Source organism: Rissa tridactyla, unplaced genomic scaffold (genome assembly GCF_028500815.1).
Source record: "Rissa tridactyla isolate bRisTri1 unplaced genomic scaffold, bRisTri1.patW.cur.20221130 scaffold_81, whole genome shotgun sequence".
Taxonomy (NCBI): Eukaryota; Metazoa; Chordata; class Aves; order Charadriiformes; family Laridae; genus Rissa; species Rissa tridactyla.
Genome location: NW_026530008.1, coordinates 485,001 through 492,500, shown reverse-complemented (window position 1 = coordinate 492,500; position 7,500 = coordinate 485,001).

Here is a 7,500-nt window from a genome sequence, read left to right as displayed (position 1 = left end):
ATCCGGTCCCCGGAGCCGGGTAGACCTGACAGCCGACGCGGTCCTCGGAGCCGGGTAGACCTGACAGCCGATCCGGTCCCCGGAGCCGGGTAGACCTGACAGCCGACGCGGTCCTCGGAGCCGGGTAGACCTGACAGCCGATCCGGTCCCCGGAGCCGGGTAGACCTGACAGCCGGTCGGGTCCCCGGAGCGGGGTAGACCTGACAGCCGATACCGACCCCGGAGCCGGGTAGACCTGACAGCCGATCCGGTCCCCGGAGCGAGGTAGACCTGACAGCCGATCCGGTCCCCGGAGCCGGGTAGACCTGACAGCCGATCCGGTCCTCGGAGCCGGGTAGACCTGATAGCCGATCCGGTCCCCGGAGCCGGGTAGACCTGACAGCCGATCCGGTCCCCGGAGCGAGGTAGACCTGACAGCCGGTCGGGTCCCCGGAGCGGGGTAGACCTGACAGCCGAACCGGTCCCCGGAGCCGGGTAGACCTGACAGCCGATCCGGTCCCCGGAGCGAGGTAGACCTGACAGCCGATACCGACCCCGGAGCGAGGTAGACCTGACGGCCGCTCCGGTCCCCGGAGCCGGGTAGACCTGACAGCCGATCCGGTCCCCGGAGCCGGGTAGACCTGACAGCCGATACGGACCCCGGAGCGAGGTAGACCTGACGGCCGCTCCGGTCCCCGGAGCCGGGTAGACCTGACAGCCGATCCGCTCCCCGGAGCCGGGTAGACCTGACAGCCGATCCGCTCCCCGGGGCCGGGTAGACCTGACAGCCGATCCGGTCCCCGGAGCCGGGTAGACCTGACAGCCGATCCGGTCCCCGGAGCCGGGTAGACCTGACAGCCGACCCGGTCCCCGGGGCTAGGTAGACCTGACAGCCGATCCGGTCCCCGGAGCCGGGTAGACCTGACAGCCGATCCGGTCCCCGGGGCTAGGTAGACCTGACAGCCGGTCGGGTCCCCGGAGCCGGGTAGACCTGACAGCCGATCCGGTCCCCGGAGCCGGGTAGACCTGACAGCCGATCCGGTCTCCGGAGCCGGGTAGACCTGACAGCCTGTCCGGTCCCCGGAGCGAGGTAGACCTGACAGCCGGTCCGGTCCCCGGAGCGAGGTAGACCTGACAGCCGACCCGGACCCCGGAGCCGGGTAGACCTGACAGCCGACCCGGTCCCCGGAGCGAGGTAGACCTGACAGCCGATCCGGTCCCCGGAGCCGGGTAGACCTGACAGCCGGTCGGGTCCCCGGAGCCGGGTAGACCTGACAGCCGACCCGGTCCCCGGAGCCGGGTAGACCTGACAGCCGACCCGGACCCCGGAGCCGGGTAGACCTGACAGCCGGTCCGGTTCCCGGAGCGAAGTAGACCTGCCCGCCTATCCCCGGAGGCGGGTAGAAGTTGCAGCCGAGCCGGTCCCCGGAGCCGGGCACACCGGGCAGCCGGTGTGGGGTGGGGGTGATATTTTTGTTTTTTCTTTTCGTTCATGATTTAAGCGTCACCGGCACAGCGGCCAGCCTGACCCGGGTCCTCCCTTCCAACAAGTGCGTGCGGGCAGGTGGGGGGTGGGGGGGTGGGGGGGCGGCGGTTCATGATTTAAGCGTCACCGGCACAGCGGCCAGCCTGACCCGGGTCCTCCCTTCCAACAAGTGCGTGCGGGCAGGTGGGGGGTGGGGGGGTGGGGGGGCGGCGGGGGGGCCGGGGGCTCATAAATAATTTTGATTTATCACCGGGTGGTGATAAATAATTTTGATCTTTTTTTTTCGTTCACGTTTTTAGCGTCACTGGCACAGCCGCCAGCCTGACCCGGATCGTCCCGGCGGGGGGGGGCGGGGGGGGGGGGGCTGTCGGGCGAGGGGGGGGTATGTGGGTGGGGGGAGGGGTTGGGGTGGGCGAAAAACTAAGTTTCAACTTTTTTTTGTTCGTGATTTAAGCGCCAGTGGCAGAGCCGCCACCCTGACCCGGATCAGGTCGGGGGCGGGGGTGGGGGTGGGGCGTGGCGGTCCGCGGCTTCGCGCCCTGCGCGGGCGCGCGAGCACACCACTGCCCGGCAAGCGGCAGCGGCGGGGAAGGGGTGCCGGTGCAGAGGCAGGCGAGAGCGGGCAGCGAGCGGGCGGGGAGCACGGCGCAGAGGTGGGCCGGGGAGAGGGCGGCAGGCACGCGGTGCCTCTTTTCGGAGTAGGTTTTGGGTCGGTAAGGTGGGGGGGGGGGGGGGGGGGGCGTTGTGTGTGCTGGGGGCGGGGGCGGGGGGGTTCAGTGGGTTCTCCAGCCGCGGCAGGGGCGGGCAGGCGCGCAGCAGAGCGAGCGAGCGAGCGGCTGAGAAAGGAAGGCGGGAGCGCCGGGGCACGGGCACGGGCACGGCCAGGGCCAGGGGCGCGGCAGGGTAGAGACTCGGCAGCCGGGGTTAGATCCCCGCTCGCCACCGGGAATCCCTTAACCCGCCCGGGCACGGAGCCGGCAGGGACTCCGCTGGGTCCTAAAGTCTCCCGCCGTCCTTGCCGGGGCGGGGTGGGGGGGGGTGGCAAACCTGCCCGAGGGCAGCGTGGGGAGGGGGCGGCCGGATTCGCAGTGAACCGGGTGGTGAATAGAGGCGGGGGAGGGGGGGGTGAAGGGGGACAGCGGGGTGTGGCGGGGGGGTGGGTGGTAATTCGGTGGCGGCAGCGGGGCTTGGGGGGAGACGCTCTGTCTGCGTCTGCGTCTGCCGCACGCGAGAGGTTCGGGCCCGTTGGAGGGGGTGGGGTGGGTGTTGTGTGCACGTGTGCGTGCGGCGGCAGACGGGGCTTTGGGGCTGGGGGAGAGGCCTGCTGGGGGGGGTGAGAGGCGAAGGGGGGAATGGGAAGGGGCGGGGGAGATGGTGCACCCGTGTGCAAGTGCCTCGGTGTGCGCGCAGTTGGGGTGGGGCAGATGTGACCCAGACGCCTGGGTGCCTTGGGGAGCACTTGTGGGGCAGCCGGGGGGCACAGCTGGGGCAGCCGTGAGGCATTTGTGGGGCAGCTGTGGTGCCAGCGGCACCCGCAGGCCTGTCTTCCCTGGGGGGAGACGGCAGGCCCACAGACCCGCTATTCCCTGGGGAGCACCTGCAGGGCAGCCGTGGGGCAGGGCTGGGGCAGTACTTGTGGGGCAGATGTGACCCAGAGGCCTGCTGTTCCTCGGGGAGCACTTGCGGGGCAGCCGTGGGGCACTGCGGGGCAGCTGTGGGGCCGGGGCACCAGCAGGCCTGTCTTCCCTTGGGGGGAGAAGGCAGGCCCGGAGTCCCACTATTCCCTGAGGAGCAGCTGCAGGGCAGCCGTGGGGCAGCGCTGGGGCAGTACTTGTGGGGCAGATGTGACCCAGAGGCCTGCGGTTCCTCAGGGAGCACTTGCGGATCAGCCGTGGGGCAGAGTTTGAGAAGCTGTGGGGCCAGAGGCACCCGCAGGCCTGCGTTCCCTGAAGCAGACTGCAGGCCCAGATGCCTGTGGCTCCTCGGGGAGCACTTGCAGGGCAGCTGTGGGGCAGCACTTGTGGGGAAGATGTGACCCAGAGGCCCGCTGTTCCTCAGGGAGCACTTGAGGGGCAGCTGTGGGGCCAGGGGCACCCGCAGGCCTGCCTTCCCTGGGGGGAGACGGCAGGCCCAGAGGCCTGCGGTTCCTCGGGGAGCGCTTGCGGGGCAGCCGTGGGGCAGCACTGGGGCAACACTTGTGGGGCAGATGTGACCCAGAGGCCCCGCTGTTCCTCGGGGAGCACTTGTGGAGCAGCTCTGGGGCCCTGCGGGGCAGCTGTGGGGCCAGGGGCACCCGCAGGCCTGCCTTCCCTGGGGGGAGACGGCAGGCCCAGAGGCCTGCGGTTCCTCGGGGAGCGCTTGCGGGGCAGCCGTGGGGCAGCACTGGGGCAGCACTTGTGGGGCAGATGTGACCCAGAGGCCCCGCTGTTCCTCGGGGAGCACTTGTGGAGCAGCTGTGGGGCCCTGCGGGGCAGCTGTGGGGGCAGGGGCACCCGCAGGCCTGCCTTCCCTGGGGGGAGACGGCAGGCCCAGAGGCCTGCGGTTCCTCGGGGAGCGCTTGCGGGGCAGCCGTGGGGCAGCACTGGGGCAGCACTTGTGGGGCAGATGTGACCCAGAGGCCCCGCTGTTCCTCGGGGAGCACTTGTGGAGCAGCTCTGGGGCCCTGCGGGGCAGCTGTGGGGCCAGGGGCACCCGCAGGCCTGCCTTCCCTGGGGGGAGACGGCAGGCCCAGAGGCCTGCGGTTCCTCGGGGAGCGCTTGCGGGGCAGCCGTGGGGCAGCACTGGGGCAGCACTTGTGGGGCAGATGTGACCCAGAGGCCCCGCTGTTCCTCGGGGAGCACTTGTGGAGCAGCTGTGGGGCCCTGCGGGGCAGCTGTGGGGCCAGGGGCACCCGCAGGCCTGCCTTCCCTGGGGGGAGACGGCAGGCCCAGAGGCCTGCGGTTCCTCGGGGAGCGCTTGCGGGGCAGCCGTGGGGCAGCACGGGGGCAGTACTTGTGGGGCAGATGTGACCCAGAAGCCTGCTGTTCCTCGGGGAGCACTTGCAAGGCTGCTGTGGGGCAGCCCTTGTTGGGCAGATGTGACCCAGAGGCCCGCTGTTCCTCAGGGAGCACTGGAGGGGCAACTGTGGGGCCAGGGGCACCCGCAGGCCTCTCTTTCCTGGGCGGAGACGGCAGGCCCAAGGCATGCTGTTCCTCGGGGAGCACTTGAGGAGCAGCCGTGGGGCACCGGTGGGGAAGCTGTGGGGCCAGAGGCACCCGCCGGCCTGAGTTCCCTGGAAGCAGACTGCAGGCCCAGATGCCTGCGGTTCCTCGGGGAGCACTCGCGGGGCAGCCGTGGGGCAGCACTTGTGGGGCAGATGTGACCCAGAAGCCTGCTGTTCCTCGGGGAGCACTTGCAAGGCTGCTGTGGGGCACTGGTGGGGAAGCTGTGGGGCCAGGGGCACCCGCAGGCCTGCCTTCCCTGGGGGGAGACGGCAGGCCCAGAGGCCTGCGGTTCCTCAGGGAGCACTCGCGGGGCAGCCGTGGGGCAGCACTGGGGCAGCACTTGTGGGGCAGATGTGACCCAGAGGCCCCGCTGTTCCTCGGGGAGCACTTGTGGAGCAGCTGTGGGGCCCTGCGGGGCAGCTGTGGGGGCAGGGGCACCCGCAGGCCTGCCTTCCCTGGGGGGAGACGGCAGGCCCAGAGGCCTGCGGTTCCTCGGGGAGCGCTTGCGGGGCAGCCGTGGGGCAGCACTGGGGCAGCACTTGTGGGGCAGATGTGACCCAGAGGCCCCGCTGTTCCTCGGGGAGCACTTGTGGAGCAGCTCTGGGGCCCTGCGGGGCAGCTGTGGGGCCAGGGGCACCCGCAGGCCTGCCTTCCCTGGGGGGAGACGGCAGGCCCAGAGGCCTGCGGTTCCTCGGGGAGCGCTTGCGGGGCAGCCGTGGGGCAGCACAGGGGCAGTACTTGTGGGGCAGATGTGACCCAGAAGCCTGCTGTTCCTCGGGGAGCACTTGCAAGGCTGCTGTGGGGCACTGGTGGGGAAGCTGTGGGGCCGGGGGCACCCGCAGGCCTGTCTTTCCTGAGGGCAGACGGCAGGCCCGAGGCATGCTGTTCCTCGGGGAGCACTTGCGGGGCAGCCGTGGGGGCAGTACTTGTGGGGCAGATGTGACCCAGAAGCCTGCTGTTCCTCGGGGAGCACTTGCAAGGCTGCTGTGGGGCACTGGTGGGGAAGCTGTGGGGCCGGGGGCACCCGCAGGCCTGTCTTCCCTGGGGGGAGACGGCAGGCCCAGAGGCCTGCGGTTCCTCGGGGAGCGCTTGCGGGGCAGCCGTGGGGCAGCACGGGGGCAGTACTTGTGGGGCAGATGTGACCCAGAAGCCTGCTGTTCCTCGGGGAGCACTTGCAAGGCTGCTGTGGGGCACTGGTGGGGAAGCTGTGGGGCCGGGGGCACCCGCAGGCCTGTCTTTCCTGAGGGCAGACGGCGGGCCCGAGGCATGCTGTTCCTCGGGGAGCACTTGCGGGGCAGCCGTGGGGCAGCGCGGGGGCAGTACTTGTGGGGCAGATGTGACCCAGAAGCCTGCTGTTCCTCGGGGAGCACTTGCAAGGCTGCTGTGGGGCACTGGTGGGGAAGCTGTGGGGCCGGGGGCACCCGCAGGCCTGTCTTCCCTGTGGGGAGACGGCGGGCCCTGAGGCCCGCCGTTCCTCGGGGAGAACTTGCGGGGCAGCCGTGGGGCAGCGCGGGTGCAGTACTTGTGGGGCAGATGTGACCCAGATGCCTGGCTGCCTTGGCGGGTAGAGGGGTCCCGGAGGCCTGTGTGGTCCTTGAGGGTCAGTCGGGTCCCTGCCTGTGGGTGAGTTGTGGGGCGGCCGTGGGGCGGCGCGGGGTGGGTGTGGGTGGGCTGGGTGTGTGCCCGTGTCTGCCACTCGTGAGGGGTCTTGGCCTGGGAGGTGGGGGGGGGGGGGCGCTCGTCTGCGTCGGCGCGTCTGTGTTGCGCGCACGTGTGCGCGAGGTGGCAGACGGGGTCTTGGGGGTGTGGAGGGGGGACTGAGGAGGGCCGGGGGGGGGGGGGGGGGGGGGGGCGGGTGTGTTTCGGGGGTGCACGGTGCACGCCCGAAAGAGATGCAAAGGATTTGTAACGCTCTCCAGAACGCCGCCTTCTCTGTTACAGCCGGCTCGCTGGGCCGCGTCCTTGCCCGGCCTGCACCTGTGCCTGTCGGGGGGGGGGGGGAGGCCCTCGGGCCGCTCTTCTGCCCGTGGCACCCGTCCTTGGGAAAGCAGCTGCTGCTGCTGCCGCCCCACCGCCGCCGCCGCCGCCGCCGCGTGGGGTGAGACCTGGGCTCCCGGGGCCCGGTTCCAGCGGCTAGGGCACGGGCCGGGGGGGCTGCCGGAAGACGAGCGGGTCACAGGCCCGGCTGAAGTCACCCGCCCTCCTTCGCACGGCGAGAAACAGAATCGAAGCCAGGTAATGGGGGGGGGCGGGGGCGGAGGAGGACTACACACCAACGGAGGAGAGGAAAAAAACAACAAAGAAAACGCCCACAAAATCAATCTCCGCTCAATCTGCCAGGTCTACCCGGCACGGCTTTGGGGCGGGGGGGGGGGGGCCGGTTTGTGGGGCTGGAGAACAGGCCGACCGGTCTACCCGGGCTGCGGAGGTTCAAAGACGAGGGGTACGAGCTCTTCCCGGCTCCGGAGTGGCCTGAAACGCGGGGGGAGGGATGGAAACGGTGGGGCGACAGCCCTCACCCTCCTGTCACACCGCAAGTGTCCCCCAGCCCAGCCCAGCCCAGCCCAGCCCAGCCCGGACGGGGAGAGCCGAGCCACGGGGAGGACGACTCCCCTCTCTCCCGGCACCGTGGGGGAGGCCTGGGAACGCTCACGGACAGCAGTCACCCCTCTGGCCGTGCACCGCCGGAGCCTCCGCCTCAGGGGCGATGTGGGCACCGCGCACCCATAAACCGCAGCGCCGGCGGTCCCTTTTGCCGCTCCGCCCCAGCCCCGCGCGCAAGGCAGCGGGAGCCCCCCTCCACAGCCTCCCGCCCACTCGCCGGCCCACCGC